Here is a 15809-nt window from a genome sequence, read left to right on the forward strand (position 1 = left end):
TTGGCATCCACCGAAACAAGATGATATCCTAAAATATATCATACCAGACAGACCAAACATTGTTTTGATAGGAGCCACAAATTTTAAATCTATCCTAACCTCTAAATTTCCCAGTGAAAGTATCCACAAACCCCAATCTTCCTAAGGCTTCTTTAACCCCTTAAGGACACATGACATGTGTGACATGTCATGATTCCATTTTATTCCAGAAGTTTGGTCCTTAAGGGGTTAAATGTAAACGATGCAAAGTGTGCAAAAGTACTGACCCATCTAAAAAATCCAAAACTACGCAGTTCAAGTCCAATAGAACCAAAAAGGTGTATAATATTAAAGACTTTATTACTTGCAGCACCAAAAATTTGATCTATCTCCAAGAATGCCCTTGTGGTCTGCAATATGTGGGAATGACCACAAGTAGCCTTAAAATAAGACTAGGTGAACACTGCCGCAACATTTAAAAATAGATACTCAAACCATTTGGTATCCATGCACTTTATCATCCCAGCCAACTAAAATGCATTGGCATAAAAAATGTTATTACCCCATGGAGAGGGGGTAACAAAAAAATTATCCTTGGTAAATGTGAAATTGAATGGGTTTTTAATTTACAAAGTTTAAACCCTTATGGCCTCAATGCAGATTTTTACTTGTTCAAATTCATATAATGACCCTTTTCCATCCCTTTTCATCCTATTTTATTTATGACGTATCCCTTTTCTATATGTGTTTTTAATACCATAACCGCTGCACAATTATAAGACCATGTATAGTGTTCTTATTATTTTTATATTTATCTGTTTTCCTTCTATAATGTATTACAATAAGCTCTCTCTTTTATTATTACTTATTATTATCATTTTATCATATTCTATTTTTACTCCCCCCAAAAATATGGCCTCTGAGACAATACTATAGTCCCCTCCCGCCCAATATGGCTGGCTGATCACATCACTTCCCTATGTCTATTGTGTAGGCGGCTTCATCCGTATAGTCGCACATGCACTCTACACTCCCAGCCTATACTTCCCTATGTTTATTGCGCATGCGGCTTCATCCGTATAGCCGCACATGCACCCTACCTTCCCTATATTTACTGCGCATGCGGCTTCACCCGTATAGCTGCACATGCGCCCGACACCGCTAGTCTTTGCTGCGCATGCAGCTTTTTCTGTTTGGCTTTATCCGGACAATATGCACACAACCTCGCATGCAGCTTTCTCTATGTTCGGAAGTTGCCAAACAAATTCCTGTTGCGGCCACGCTCAGCATGTGGCACTAAACCCCCCATAAGGCTTAGCGGCCAACATATGACGCGTATCACGTGGTCTAATTAATTCTGGTTATTACAAGCCACAATAACACTTGTTTTACACATAAACGTAGCAATAAATGTATTTCAATGTTATGTTTTTATCACTTGATAAGTTCTGTAAAGTTTTTTATATGTATACCAATATTAATTTGTGATTGGCTGATGGAATTTTGGCACCAATTTTTATTATTTTTATTCCTATAGTAACACAATCAAACCAGGTTGTATGTTTTTACTCCATTGAAAAAGTCTGTAGGCGAAACACATTTGGATGTATATAATTGCTTTTAAAACTAATAAATAGATTTTGGTTACTTCATTTATTATTTGACCTTCTACAAACAATTTGGCACCAACTACATCTTACCTTCTCTACTCCAAAGAATCCCAGGTGGAGATCATACCACCGATGCTGTTGTCATAGAGCAGACAGCCTGCTTTACCTTTGTGAGCAACATTTTTATTATATCTTACTGATTATTTATATTTTATTGAGAGCACTATTGTTGCCTTTTATTTATTTTTTGGGTTCCTGACACCTCCATCTTTGAGAACACTCAGCATATATCCTATAAGTGGGCATTGTACCGCTGTACGCTATACACACCAGAGTGTGTTTTCCCTTCCTTGTAGGCCTTCACAACAATTGCTGATTAACACAAACAAACTGTCATGACCGAGCTTTGATCTCCAGCTGATTGTCTAGATACCACTTATCACTATAGTGACATAGTTTAAGTCTAAACAGATAATTTTAAGGATTACCTCTTGCAGGGACAGTGAATTCTAGACTCTAGTTGTGTGCAGATACAACGCCGTTTATGTGTCACATTACATTTCCAGAAAAAACATAGGGCTTTGGCTCAAGCATCCTGTATTTACTGAATATGCTGTGGCCCGAAACCTAGAGAAAGGGGTACATGAACGGTCTGTGGAAACATAGTTTGAGAAAAACTAAGTGAAGTGGCAGAAATATGTTGTCCAACATGCTCAATGAAGAAAATAAGGGGTGTCTGCTGAAAATTTAGAAATGTTAGAGGAAGCTAAAGACATAAGTCATATTCTTGCAATTCGTTGCGGTACTTTCCCGATCAACGCACCTCTCCCACTTTGCTGAGTGCATTGCACATGTTGTTCAGAAAGTACTGCTTCCTAATCCTCTTCGGGCTTCCCGTTCAGCGCTTGAATTTATATATGCTGTTTGGAAGGCTAATGCCCTCAAATATAAGGTTAGAGAGAGGGAAGCTACACCCTTGTGGCTCCCTTCTATTTGTACTGGTATGACTCTTAGCAAAATTTCCTATTCTGGCAGTACCACGTCACCACCGTGTACTTGTTCCCACACTTTTTGGGGTTATAGGGCTGATGTGGACTAATCAGTGTCCACGTCAGTGTTTAAATAAGGTTTTCAGCCCTCTCGTGGCTTTCTATTGGTTCTTCGTATAGACTGTTATATTGTTCCCTGATTGTCTGGTTCTTCAGTTTTGTCTTGTTAACTGACTTACTTCTGTAATCCTGACCTGGCTAGTTATATTGTATTTCCATATTTCTGGTATCCTGATCTTGGCTTGTTTTACGTTTTTTTATGTTAAACCTAGCCATTCTAAGTTCCAGTAATATGTCACTTCTGACTTCATATTCATGACCTATTCTTGTAAGTTGGGCAGTGTAGCCATGAGAGAATCAAGTACTGGTTGCTTTTGTACTATATAGACTGTAAGCTCATTTGAGCAGGGCCCTCTTCAACCTATCGTTTCTGTAAGTTTTCTTGTAATTGTCCTATTTATAGTTAAATCCCCCCCTCTAATAATATTGTAAAGTGCTTCGGAATCTGTTGGCGCTATATAAATGGCAATAATAATAATAATAATAATATTAATACTATAACTCACTATCTGCTGGTGGCCATTTGTGTTGGCAACATTTTGATCCTGCATTCATGAGGCTAGCGGTGGTCACACATTGCTATCTTCCATCTGGATGTGAGTGACAGGCATGTTGAGCTCAAGTCATAAAAGTAGATGTTCAACCTTACAACTAGAGGCGTATCACTTTTTGCTGTAGGAATACCATGGTCTGCCCTATAGGAAGAAGATATTAGGAAATTAGAGGTTGCTACTCTTTTTTACCTCAGTAACTGCCAAACACGGGTGATACGTAGGTTCGAGGGCAGTGTAAGTAAGTTCCGCCTGTATTTATTTCAATCAACGAGGGTTGGGATTAGGTGCCTCCATATTACATGATTGTTATTTCTACCACAATTACCCACAGTGTCCATAAGTTTCAACTGATAGATGTTATCACCTTTTCTGTCACCTATGTCTTTGCTCTCTGACTTAAAGGACTCCATCAAAAAGAACTGTTTCAATTGTGGATCAGTACTGCTTTCAACAACTGGGGACTGGGTCTGACTACCCTTACCAATACCCGCATCCTGCTGCTGAAATTCTTCTCTACCTCCCGTTGTTCATGGTTGAACAATATGTTCATGCCACACATAATAATTTGAAAAATATACTAAATTACCACATAACTTTTCCAACATCTACAACTAGGCTTGCAGTCAGTCCAATGCGTCACTGTTTTCTCCTCCCATATTAGATGATTTAAGTGGGCACAGAGGTGTTATTGTCGGGACTTGTCCACCTCGGTTCACTGCAGCTCATCCAAAGAGGTAGTGTAGGGCAGTTTTAAGTTTGTATTTCATATATTTAATTTTTTCAGCAGCTCCAATAGACAGTTTATTCACATTAAATATTTATGTAATTAACACGAGAGCTATGTTTGTAAATAGAGCAAAAAACGCCTTTAATTTATCACCTTCATGTACACTTAAGCTAAAATTGGGGTGATTTCAGGTCAATGTCCATAAAATTAAATATAGACACTAAACATATGTTTGTGTAACTAATTGTTAGCTGTTAGAAAAATTATTTAGGTTACAACACTGCTGAAAGACTGTTATTTAAAGAACGTACCGTATATACTCGAGTATAAGCCGACCCGAATATAAGCCGAGGCCCCTAATTTTATCCCAAAAAACTGGGAAAACTTATTGACTCGAGTATAAGACTAGGGTGGGAAATGCAGCAGCTACTGGTAAATTTCTAAATAAAATTAGATCCTAAAAAAAATATATTAATTGAATATTTATTTACAGTGTGTGTATAATGAATGCAGTGTGTGCGTATGTGTGTGTGTATGAGTGCAGCGTGTGTGTATGAGTGCAGCGTGTGTATGAGTGCAGCGTGTGTGTGCATGAATGCAGTGTGTGTGTGCATGAATGCAGTGTGTGTGTGTATGAATGCAGTGTGTGAATGCAGTGTGTGCAGGGCCGGTGCAAGGATATTTGCCGCAGTAGGCAAAAAATTTTTTGCCGCCCCCCCCCCCCCCCCCATATGTCCTGACTTCCCCTCCTCCTCCCTCAGTGGTCCTTACCTCCCCACCCCGGTGTTCCTTCACCCCCCCCCCCAGTGGTCCTGACTCACCTCTCCCCTAGTGGTCCTTACCCTCCCCTCCCCTAGTGGTCCTTATCCCACCCCCATCCTCTCATAGTGGTCCTTATCCCCCTTCTCCCTCCCATAGTGTTCCTTATCCCCCCCCATCCCTCCCATAATGGTCCATATACCCCCCCCTCCCTCCCATAGTGGTCCTTATACCCCCCCTCCCTCCCATAGTGGTCCTTATCCCACCCCCTCCCATAGTGGTCCTTATACCCCCCTCCCTCCCATAGTGGTCCTTATACCCCCCTCCCTCCAATAGTGGTCCTTATCCCCCCCTCCCTCCCATAGTGGTCCTTATCCCCCCCCTCCCTCCCATAGTGGTCCTTATACCCCCCTCCCTCCCATAGTGGTCCTTATCCCCCCCTCCCTCCCATAGTGGTCCTTATCCCCCCCTCCCTCCCATAGTGGTCCTTATCCCCCCCTCCCTCCCATAGTGGTCCTTATACCCCCCTCCCTCCCATAGTGGTCCTTATCCCCCCCTCCCTCCCATAGTGGTCCTTATGCCCCCCCTCCCTCCCATAGTGGTCCTTATACCCCCCCTCCCTCCCATAGCGGTCCTTATATCCCCCTCCCTCCCATAGTGGTCCTTATACCCCCCCCCCTCCCATAGTGGTCCTTATACTCCTTTTTTTTTATTATTATTATTTCTTATTTTATTTATATATATTTTTTTTTTCGTCCCCCCTCCCTGCTTGATATAGGGCAGGGAGGGGGGCTCTCCTTCCCTGGTGGTCCAGTGGGGGGGAGAGGGGGGCTGGCAGAGCTGTAACTTACCTGTCCTGCAGCTCCTGTCAGCTCTCTCCTCCTCCGCGCCGTCCGTGCAGCTCCCTCTGTCAGCTTCCAGTGTAAGTCTCGCGAGAGCCGCGGCTCTCGCGAGACTTACACTGGGAGCTGACCGAGGTGCTGAACGGACGGCGCGGAGGAGGAGAGAGCTGACAGGAGCTGCAGGACGGGTAAGTACAGCTCTGCCAGCCCCCCTCTCCCCCAGTCTGTATTATGGCAATGCAAATTGCCATAATACAGACCTTGACTCGAGTATAAGCCGAGTTGTGGTTTTTCAGCCCAAAAATGGGCTGAAAAACTCGGCTTATACTCGAGTATATACGGTACACACTTTTCATATTTTACCTGATTGATTTGTTGCATGTCAGCAAACCCAATTGTTCCATCATTATATTGTAGAGATTATGGCTAGAGGCACAAACACTTGACATTATTGCACAGTCGTTATTTGGCATGTGCCAACTATAACTTTAATAACACGCAGACACCAAAAGTTCTGTTGGAGTATAAAGTCAGCTTTATTAATTAATATAAATATATAAATTAACAATTTAGGGTCATTGTCAACAGTACTCCTTTCGTTACGTTCTCTCCTGTACTATACCCCCGACAATGACCCTACCAAAGAACAAACATTAACATAATCAATAATACATAACATGTAACTCAACGGCCTACCAAGAGGCCCCACCTCCATTTGTCTAACTGCAGGGTACCCAGACACCCCTTGGTTTGTAGCCACCGATGGGCTCGAGCCTACCTCCACACTTTTAACTCCGGCCTACTCCAGCCTAGACCTTGGCCTACCAATTTCTTAACACACCAAACTTCCTGTTTAACCAAGACCTTTTCCGCCACAGCACTGCCTTGACCCCTTAAGGACATGTGTGACCCCCACCACACAAAAAGAGGGCTTGCGCTATCCCTTCTTGCAAACCCAAATTAAAAAGGTCACAACCTACATCCGACAGGTGCACCCCATCTGCTCGAAAGTACCCGGGTAACTTTTCCTCCAATTCCCGATGGCGCACCACTACTCCTCCTAACCTACGAACAAACACCGACATGGTCCTGTTCACCTTACCCTGACATCGAGCAACTGCAGCCGAATCCCTGGTGTGTCTCCAGCACAACCGAGGTACCATCTCCGACCATACCACTTTTACGCCAGGGATCCGCCCCCTCAGTCTATCAACATCCTGCTTCATTTGTTTAACCAGTTCACATTGGGGGGGCCAAACCTAAGTCGTCTCCCCCCCATGAACTACTACCACATTTGGTAAAGCCTCCTTCGCTACCTTTTGAAACATTGCTATACTAATGTGCTGCCAATCAAACCCCCGATAACCAAACCAGGATGACGCCACCCGTTCCACAGGAAAGCCCAGCTGTGTTCCATTTCTTCGAACTGCGGCCCTCCTCTGTGCCCAATAGATATACGAATGGCCAATTACCCACACCGTCCATCCTAAAAGAAAACATAACAGCGTTAAAGCAGCATATACTCCCCCCAAACTCTCCCCTCATTGTCCACCTCCTCACACCAGTCTATCCGGCCGCACATACGAGCGGAACCTGATCCGTCTAATCCACTCATCACCTAAACCCAAGCGCACCGCTTCAGTCGCTGCACCTATACGTTATGAATGCGTTCCGAACTGCATTGGCTCCAGACCTAACTTCTGTAAGCCCAAACGAAAAACCCGCACAAATTGTAAGCGCGACAGCGCCGTGCCGTCAGCATGTATAAAGAAACATCCTTTCCCCTCCGGTCGGTTTTCCAAAAACCCAACCCCACTTGCCACTGGTCACAACCCAGACCCCGGTAATTCAAACAACGTGACCATGGAACCTTTCCCGAAGACATCAGTCTTCAAGCCCCAAAAAAGGCCCAAGAAAAAGCCACCGTAAACAACGCCACTTCAAACGCGGAAAAACATATCTCAGGTAGCTTGCCTATCAACCCTTGCAATACCGTGAACGAAACTGGCCTTCTCGTATCTCCAGTTTTCTTACCCTTCTTGAATCCCCGTACCGCTTGCCTCACTATAAAATGCTTCATCATGTCAACCCAGCCATTGAACTTGAACAGGAATGCCAACGCTGACAAGTGCCTATCCACCATCGATGGCGATGATTGCTTTGCGAACAAGTGGCATAGGATCCATAACAGCACGTCCAGCCGATTGTTCCCAGAGCCCCCCGCCCCTACCTGCTGCATTGTTTATTCCCAAACCTTCCAAACCTTAACATAGGAGAACCAAGTCCCAGGCGCCAAAGACTTCTTTATGTATTCCCCAAGCAGCACGTCCCGAGCTCCCACATCTCTGCTGGACAAGCTTGTCCTGTTTCCTTCACCTCCGGCGCCGCCTCTCGAAAATGCTCCCACTGTAAGCGAGACAGCGCATCAGCGACTACATTGGTTAGCCCCGGAATATGTCGAACTCGAAACACAATATTAAACGACATGCATAAGAGTACTTATTGTCTTAACAACTGTACCACCGGCCACGAAGAAGCAGATAACCCGTTGATAGCCTGCACCACTGCCATGTTATCCAAATTGAACACCACTCTCTTATTGGCTAGCTCTGGACCCCATAATGCCACCGCTACGACCACCGGGAAAAATTCCAAAAACGCCATGTTCCTAATCAACGGGCTCGCTTTCCAGGCCTCCAACCACCTGTCCGCGCACTAGTTACCTGCTAGGTACGCCCCAAACCCGACGCTACCCGATGATCCCACTGGATCCCGAAAATACACTCTCCCGTTAAACTCCCGCAAGAACCTTGCCCATACCGCCAAATTTTCTCTCATGTCCACTGACACTCTGATATAATGTGACGGTTTTTTCACCCCGCTCGTCGCCCGCGACAACCGCCTGCAGAAGACCCTACCCATAGGAATCACCCGGCATGCAAAATTCAGGCTCCCTATTAACGACTAAAGCTCACGCAAGGTTACCTTCCTTGCCTTCCTAACTGTGTCCACAAGTTGTTTAAGGGCATGCAGCTTGTCCCCAGGCAACCTGCATTCCCTTCTTACCGAGTCGATCTCCAACCCTAGAAAGCTGAGGCACGTAGTGGTCCCCACCGTTTTGTCCTCTGCTAACGGCACCCCAAACGTATGTGCCACCCACTGAAAGATCCACAATATTTGGCCACAGCGCTCTGTGCCTGGCGGGCCGACGCATAAGAAATCGTCAAGGTAGTGCACCCCTGAACCCCCAGCCGACTCCCGCCGTACCACCCACTCCAGAAAGGTGCTAAACCTCTCGAAGTAAGCACATGAGACGGTGCATCCCATAGGAAAGCACAAGTCCACAAAATACCCCCCTTCGAAATAGCACCCCAGTAGGTGATGACAATCCGGGTGTATGGGAAGCAGCCTGAACGCCGCTTCCACATCCAATTTCGCCATCAGTGCCCTTTGCCCTGCTTTCCTTACAAACTCAACAGCCTTGTCAAATGATGTGTAGGAAACAGAACACAGGGCCTCGTCCATATCATCATTAACCCCCTTTGGGTACGATAAATGATGTATCATACGGAATTTACCAACCTCCTTCTTGGGGACCACCCAGAGTGGAGACACTCGCAAACCTACTAACGGTGGGGAAGCGAATGGCCCTGCCATCCTCCCCAATTGCACTTCTTTGCATAACTTTTCTCGAGTCACCCCTGGATGCTCCCACACCGACCGAAGATTTTTACATAACTCACCCGGACCCTTCTTTTGAAACGGAATCACGAAACCCTCTGTAAGACCTAGCCATAAGAACCTCGCCACCTCCTGGTTATCGTATAGTTTTAACCAAGGCAGCATCGCGCCTACCTTCACCGGTGACACTCCCAGCTGCAGTTGCGTTGTGTGCCCCCCCACGTTCAGTTTACCTTTCCTAAAGCATCTGGAGACTCCGTGATTACCCCCGCATCCGGAGCACTCATGCTTGAATCTGCATGATGCACCCCATTTGCATTGGCCCTCATTATAGAGCCAGCAGAAACCCTTCTTCTGGCCTGCCGACACGGTCCCACTCGAGCCCGTGCCGGCCGCTCCGAGAAAGGGGGCACTATTCTGTGCCATCATCAGCCTCATCCACAGCGGCAGGTCCATCTGATCCCACCGCATTGACGGGTTTGCTGCTAACCGTTGACGAAATTGCTCGTCATATTTCCACCATGCAAGACCCCCGTAGGTCCGATAGGCGTCCCCTATTACGTCTAGATAACAAAAGAGCTGCGAACAGCGATCTGGGCACTTTCCCCCGATCACTCTCGCTAAGATACAAAAGTCCCTCAACCAGTTCCCAAATGTCTTGGGTATCTTCCGATACCTCCGCCTTTTTTCCTCCTCCTCTTTCTTCGCATCTTCTTATCCTCCTCTTTCAAGTCTAAAAACTCCTCCAGGGGAAGCAGTGAAAATATTTCCACAAAATCCCCTTTCCATATTTTATCCTTAACCTCCGCCTTTAAGTGACACCCCAGCGGTCCCGCAAAAGACACATGCACGTTTTGCCGCGCTGCATCCGTTACTTCCCCGCATAGATCTACATGCTCATCAGCACCTCCCGTCGCTCCTAGACCCAGTTCCGTGGCACCTTCACCCCTTTTGGTCGCTGCTGACGCTGCGGTCCTAACCCCCGCCTCCCGACCGCCGTCCGCAGCCCACACTCTCTCGAACTGTGTTGGCGACCCCCCATCCCCTGACCATGAATCTAACAGCGATCTTAAACACCCTAGTAGACTCCCCGAGTATGGTGCAGTTGGTGACTCAACGCTTAGGCCCACGGCCGCTGCTGGCCGCGGGGGCGCCATCCTTTCCTCAGCATCGACCGGCCCAGAAGGAACCAGGGGACGCCGACTCCTGCCCGCCTGTTCGCGTTTTGATCTTGTGGGCGTCCTACTCATTAACCTGCAAGGAGAATACAGCCTGGGTGGTCTGTTCGACTGCAGCCTCACCCGCCCTTCATCCCTGCGCTCAGACCTGTCATCCCAACTCCCGCACCCATGCCTTGTTCGTCCCTCCCGCTCGCTTCCTCTCCTCCTTTGAGCAGCGTAGCTCCTCTCTGATGACCCTGACTCACTGCGCCGGTGCCTCAGCCACCTGTCCTTGGAATTGGACCTTCTCCCACTGCTCCGACTCCCAGCTGGGCTCCTGTCCCCGTACCTCCCACTGCCTTCAGATTCCTTCCTGCTGTCTTGCCATTCCGCCCCTCCACGCTGAGTTCCTCTGTCATCCCTTCTGCTGGCGCTCCTCTTACCCCGTTGCTCCTGGGAGTGACCCCTAACAGCCTCCCACTCACCGCTGTCCTGAACGCCACCTGAACGCCACCCGCCACCCGGTGCTTTCTGTTTCCGTCTTCCTCCCCGCCTTCTCACCCGATCGCCTTCCTTCACTCCGCTCCCGACTGCTGCTCCTCCCATCTCTCGTGTCCCCAGCAAGCCTGGTGCTGTTCCCGTCTCTCATCCCTCCTACGACCCTGGCTATGCTCCTCTGTTCCCTCCCATCTTCAGCACCTTCTGTCCTGTGTCTAACGCCAGCCGCCTCTTGCTGCGCCCTGCTGTCCTGGTCCCCATCCCTGTCCTGTGAGACCGCAGTCCTGTTGCTGCCAGCACCTCTCTGTCCCCCCTGCCCCTCAGTGCTGCCTTGACAGTGACTCACCAGGATGCCTTGGGCTGCTCCTGGACCTTGCAGCTGTTGCCCTCTCCTCCTGCTCCAATCCGGCACCGGTTGCCCTAGTCGCCTGCCCGCCCGCCGCCATCCGGCAGGGGGCGCTCTTCAAGGAAGGCCTCTTCCTGTCCTGTGACCTCATTGCTCCAGCACTGCGCCTGACAGGCGGCCCCGGCCGACGACCCGCTCTTCCTCGCTTTCCGCCCGCCATCTCCCGCCTATGTGTACTGCCTCCCGCCGAACTCCTCCTCCGTCGTGCTGCTCTGCCTGCTCCTGGACTATGCCGCTGGGGCGGCCTTGCTCTTCTCTCTGGCCTTGTCAGGATCGGGACAGGGATCCAACACGCAGAGTACAAACAGTAGCCAGATACGTATACCGGACCTTAGAATGGCCGGACTAACGTAAGTAGTACAGTATAGAATGGTCAAAGACAAGCCGAGGTCGAGGGTAACAGAAGACAGGTAAGCGAGAGACAAGCCGAATCAAGGGTAACAGAGATAAGCAGAGTAAAGTAAACAAGCCGGGTCAAAACCAAAAGGGATAATAGAAAACACAAGCACTGAGTGACTAGAACAAGCTAGAACCACGACAGGGCAATGAGCTAATGAAAGAAGCTCTGTTAAATACCCTGTTCAGAGCAGTAACCACGCCTCCGAGGCGTCCTGATTGGTCCTGCAGCAATTGAGTGACAGGTCGTTCCGGAGGAGTGTCCTGATGACAACTTCCTGCCTAGATGCTGTAAAAGGCAGTCACTCCCTCGCGGCCGGCCTTGCATGACCGGATAGACCGTGGAGAAGGGAGCCATCAGGCCGTCTGGATGGAGGAACAGCTAAGTCTCTACCTCTTTCAGAGGTAGAGACCACAGGTACCCTGACAGTACCCCCCCCTCTCAGATACGCCCACCGGGCGGAATACACCAGGGCGAGAAGGGAATCGAGAGTGAAACGCCCTGCGGAGACGGGGAGCATGCACCTCCTCCTGAGGTACCCAACTTCTCTCCTCAGGACCATAACCCTTCCAATCGACCAGATATTGCAGTTTCCCCCGGGAGATTCGAGAATCAACGATGGAATTGACCTCATACTCCTCCTGACCCTCCACCAGAACTGAGCGAGGAGGGGCGATCGTGGAGGAGAACCTGTTACATATTAATGGTTTTAGCAAGGAAACATGAAATGAATTAGGAATGCGTAAGGCATTAGGCAACGCTAAACGATACGCAACTGGGTTAATTTGAGACAGTACCCTGTACGGTCCAATATATCGAGGAGCAAATTTCATGGACGGCACTTTTAACCGAATGTTTCTAGTACTTAACCATACTCTATCGCCTGGAACAAACACCGGTGCTGCCCTTCTACGTTTGTCAGCGTGTTTTTTAACCAGCGTAGAATTGTGCAGAAGGATTTGTCGAGTTCGATCCCACAACTTTCTTAAATTGGCAACATGAACATCCACCGACGGTATCCCTTGAGAAGAAGACTCCGAAGGAAGGATGGAAGGATGAAAGCCATAATTCAAGAAAAAAGGGCTAGAATGCGTAGAATCACAAATGAGATTGTTATGTGCAAACCCCGCCCAAGGAATCAAACCGACCCAATCGTCCTGGTGTTCTGAAACGAAAAAACTTAAATATTGTTCAACTTTTTGGTTAGTGCGTTCAGCAGCTCCATTGGACTGAGGATGATAGGCAGAGGAGAAATTCAATTTGATGCCTAGTTGGAAGCAGAATGATCTCCAAAAACGGGAAACAAATTGGGAGCCTCTGTCAGAGACAATTTGGGAAGGTATCCCATGCAAACGGAAAATCTCCCTGGCGAATATCTCCGCTAACTCGGGCGAAGATGGGAGTTTAGGTAAGGGAATGAAAGGAGCCATTTTAGTAAATCTGTCTACCACAGTGAGGATGACAGTCTGCTTTTTAGAGATAGGCAAATCAACAATGAAGTCCATTGCCAGGCAGGACCAAGGCTTTTCAGGAACCTCTAAAGGGTGCAGAAATCCGCATGGAAGCGAATGGGGTAGCTTGGTCTTGGTACAAACTTCACATGCCCCGATGAATTCTTTAATATCCTTGCGTAAGTCAGGCCACCAAAAATCTTTAGAGACCAGCGCATAAGTCTTGCTGATGCCAGGATGCCCAGCCACCTTGCTGTTATGGAGACAGCGTAGCACCTCTAGTTGTAGAGCGGCAGGAACGAAGTGTCGATCCCCAGGGGTCTGTTTGGGTGCCAAATGCTGAAACTTCATGATCTCAGAAAGCAATGGAGAGTGAATCCTGAGATTCGTGTTCGCGATGATATTCCCCTTAGGAACTATGGAGGACAGAAGTGGTTCAGTTATAGTGGATGGTTCATATTGACGAGACAATGCATCGGCTTTCGAGTTCTTAGAACCAGGTCTATACGTAAGTACATAATTAAAGTGAGTGAGGAACAAGGCCCAGCGAGCCTGCCTGGCGGACAAGCGCTTAGCCTCCCCAATATAAGACAAGTTCTTATGATCTGTTAGAATAGTAACAGGGTGTAGTGTCCCTTCCAGTAAATGTCTCCACTCCTTTAAAGCCTTAATGACCGCTAACAGTTCCCTCTCCCCGATGTCATATCTGCTCTCAGGCCCAGAAATTTTTTTAGAGAAGAAACCACAAGGGTGTAACGGTTTATCCACCCCTAACCTTTGAGACAGAACAGCCCCAACTCCTGTCTCAGAAGCATCGACCTCGAGCAAGAAAGGCAGAGTCGTATCAGGATGAACTAGAATGGGAGCTGAGGCAAAAAGTTCCTTGAGAGTCTTAAAAGCACCAAGAGCTTCCTCAGACCTGAACTTAGTATCAGCCCCTTGTTTGGTCATATTGGTAATAGGCGCAATGATAGAGGAGTAACCCTTAATGAAGCGCCTATAGTAGTTGGAAAAACCAATAAACCTTTGGATAGCCTTGAGTCCTTTGGGCAAAGGCCAGTCTAAAATAGATTGGAGTTTACCAGGATCCATTTTAAAACCTTCCCCAGAAATCACGTACCCAAGAAAGTCTACCTGAGACTGATCAAAACTGCACTTCTCCAATTTGCAGTATAGACCATGTTGCAGAAGTTTGTGTAACACCTTTCTGACCTGTCTATGGTGAGTCTCAATCTCCTTAGAGTGTATTAGTATGTCGTCCAGGTAAACAATAACACAATCATGCTGAAACTCCCTAAGTACCTCATTAATCAAATCTTGAAATACTGCAGGAGCATTGCATAGTCCAAATGGCATAACAGTGTATTCGTAATGGCCATACCGGGTATTGAATGCCGTCATCCACTCGTGACCTTGCTGGATTCTCACCAAATTGTAAGCCCCTCTGAGATCTAACTTGGTGAAGATTTTGGAGCCCTTAAGAGGATCAAATAACTCGGTAATCAGTGGGATAGGATAGGCATTTCTGACAGTTATCTTATTCAAGCCTCGGTAATCGATACAAGGTCTCAGCGTGCCATCCTTCTTCTTAATGAAAAAGAACCCCGCCCCGGCCGGAGAAGAAGACCTCCTGATGAATCCCTTTTCTAAATTCTCCTGAATATACTCTTCTAGAACCGAGTTTTCCTGAACAGACAAAGGATATGCATGGCCCCTCGGAGGCATAGTCCCGGGTAGAAGCTTCATTTTACAGTCAAATGACCTGTGTGGTGGCAAAGAATCGGCATTCTTCTTGTCAAACACTGCCCTTAAGTCTAGGTAAAGGTCTGGTATTTGTCTTTCTGTGGACTGAGTAGGATTCTCCTGTATGTTAATATTAGCTAATGGAGAAACCTTGCACAAACACCGATCCTGGCAGCCCTGGCCCCACGAGAGTATCTCCCCTAACTCCCAATCGATAATAGGGTTATGTTCTTTCAACCATGGATACCCCAGAACTATGGGAACGGAAGGAGACGAAATGAGCAGAAGAGATAACTTCTCCATGTGTAGGATACCAACATTTAAATCAATGGGTATGGTCTCACGAAAGATAACAGGGTCTAGTATTGGTCTACCATCTATGGCCTCAACGGCCAAGGGTGTCTCCCTTAGCTGGGATGGGAAATTGTTTTTACTAGCAAAGGCTTGGTCGATAAAATTCTCAGCAGCACCGGAATCTATCAAAGCCATAGCCCTTACTACTTCCCTCCCGCAAGTTAAGGAAACTGGTAGCAGAAGCCTGTGATCTTTATAATTAGGAGTAGAGGACAATATAGAAACACCCAAGGCCTGTCCTCTAGAGAGACTTAGGTGCGAGCGTTTCCCGGGCGGTTAGAACAGTTCGAGAGTAAATGACCCTTAGCTCCACAATACATACACAGACCCTCTCTTCTCCTGTACTGTCTTTCCTCCTCAGAGAGGCGGGTATACCCTATCTGCATAGGTTCAGGAAGCAAAGATACCGTGGAGTCAGGACTTGGAAAAGCGGGGTTTAACCTAAAAGAATGTCTCCGGTTCCTCTCTCGAGTGTTCTGTCTCTCTCTTAAACGTTCATCTATACGAGAGATGAACGAAATTAAATCCTCTAAATTCTC

Source organism: Pelobates fuscus, chromosome 6 (assembly GCF_036172605.1).
Source record: "Pelobates fuscus isolate aPelFus1 chromosome 6, aPelFus1.pri, whole genome shotgun sequence".
NCBI classification, from domain to species: Eukaryota; Metazoa; Chordata; class Amphibia; order Anura; family Pelobatidae; genus Pelobates; species Pelobates fuscus.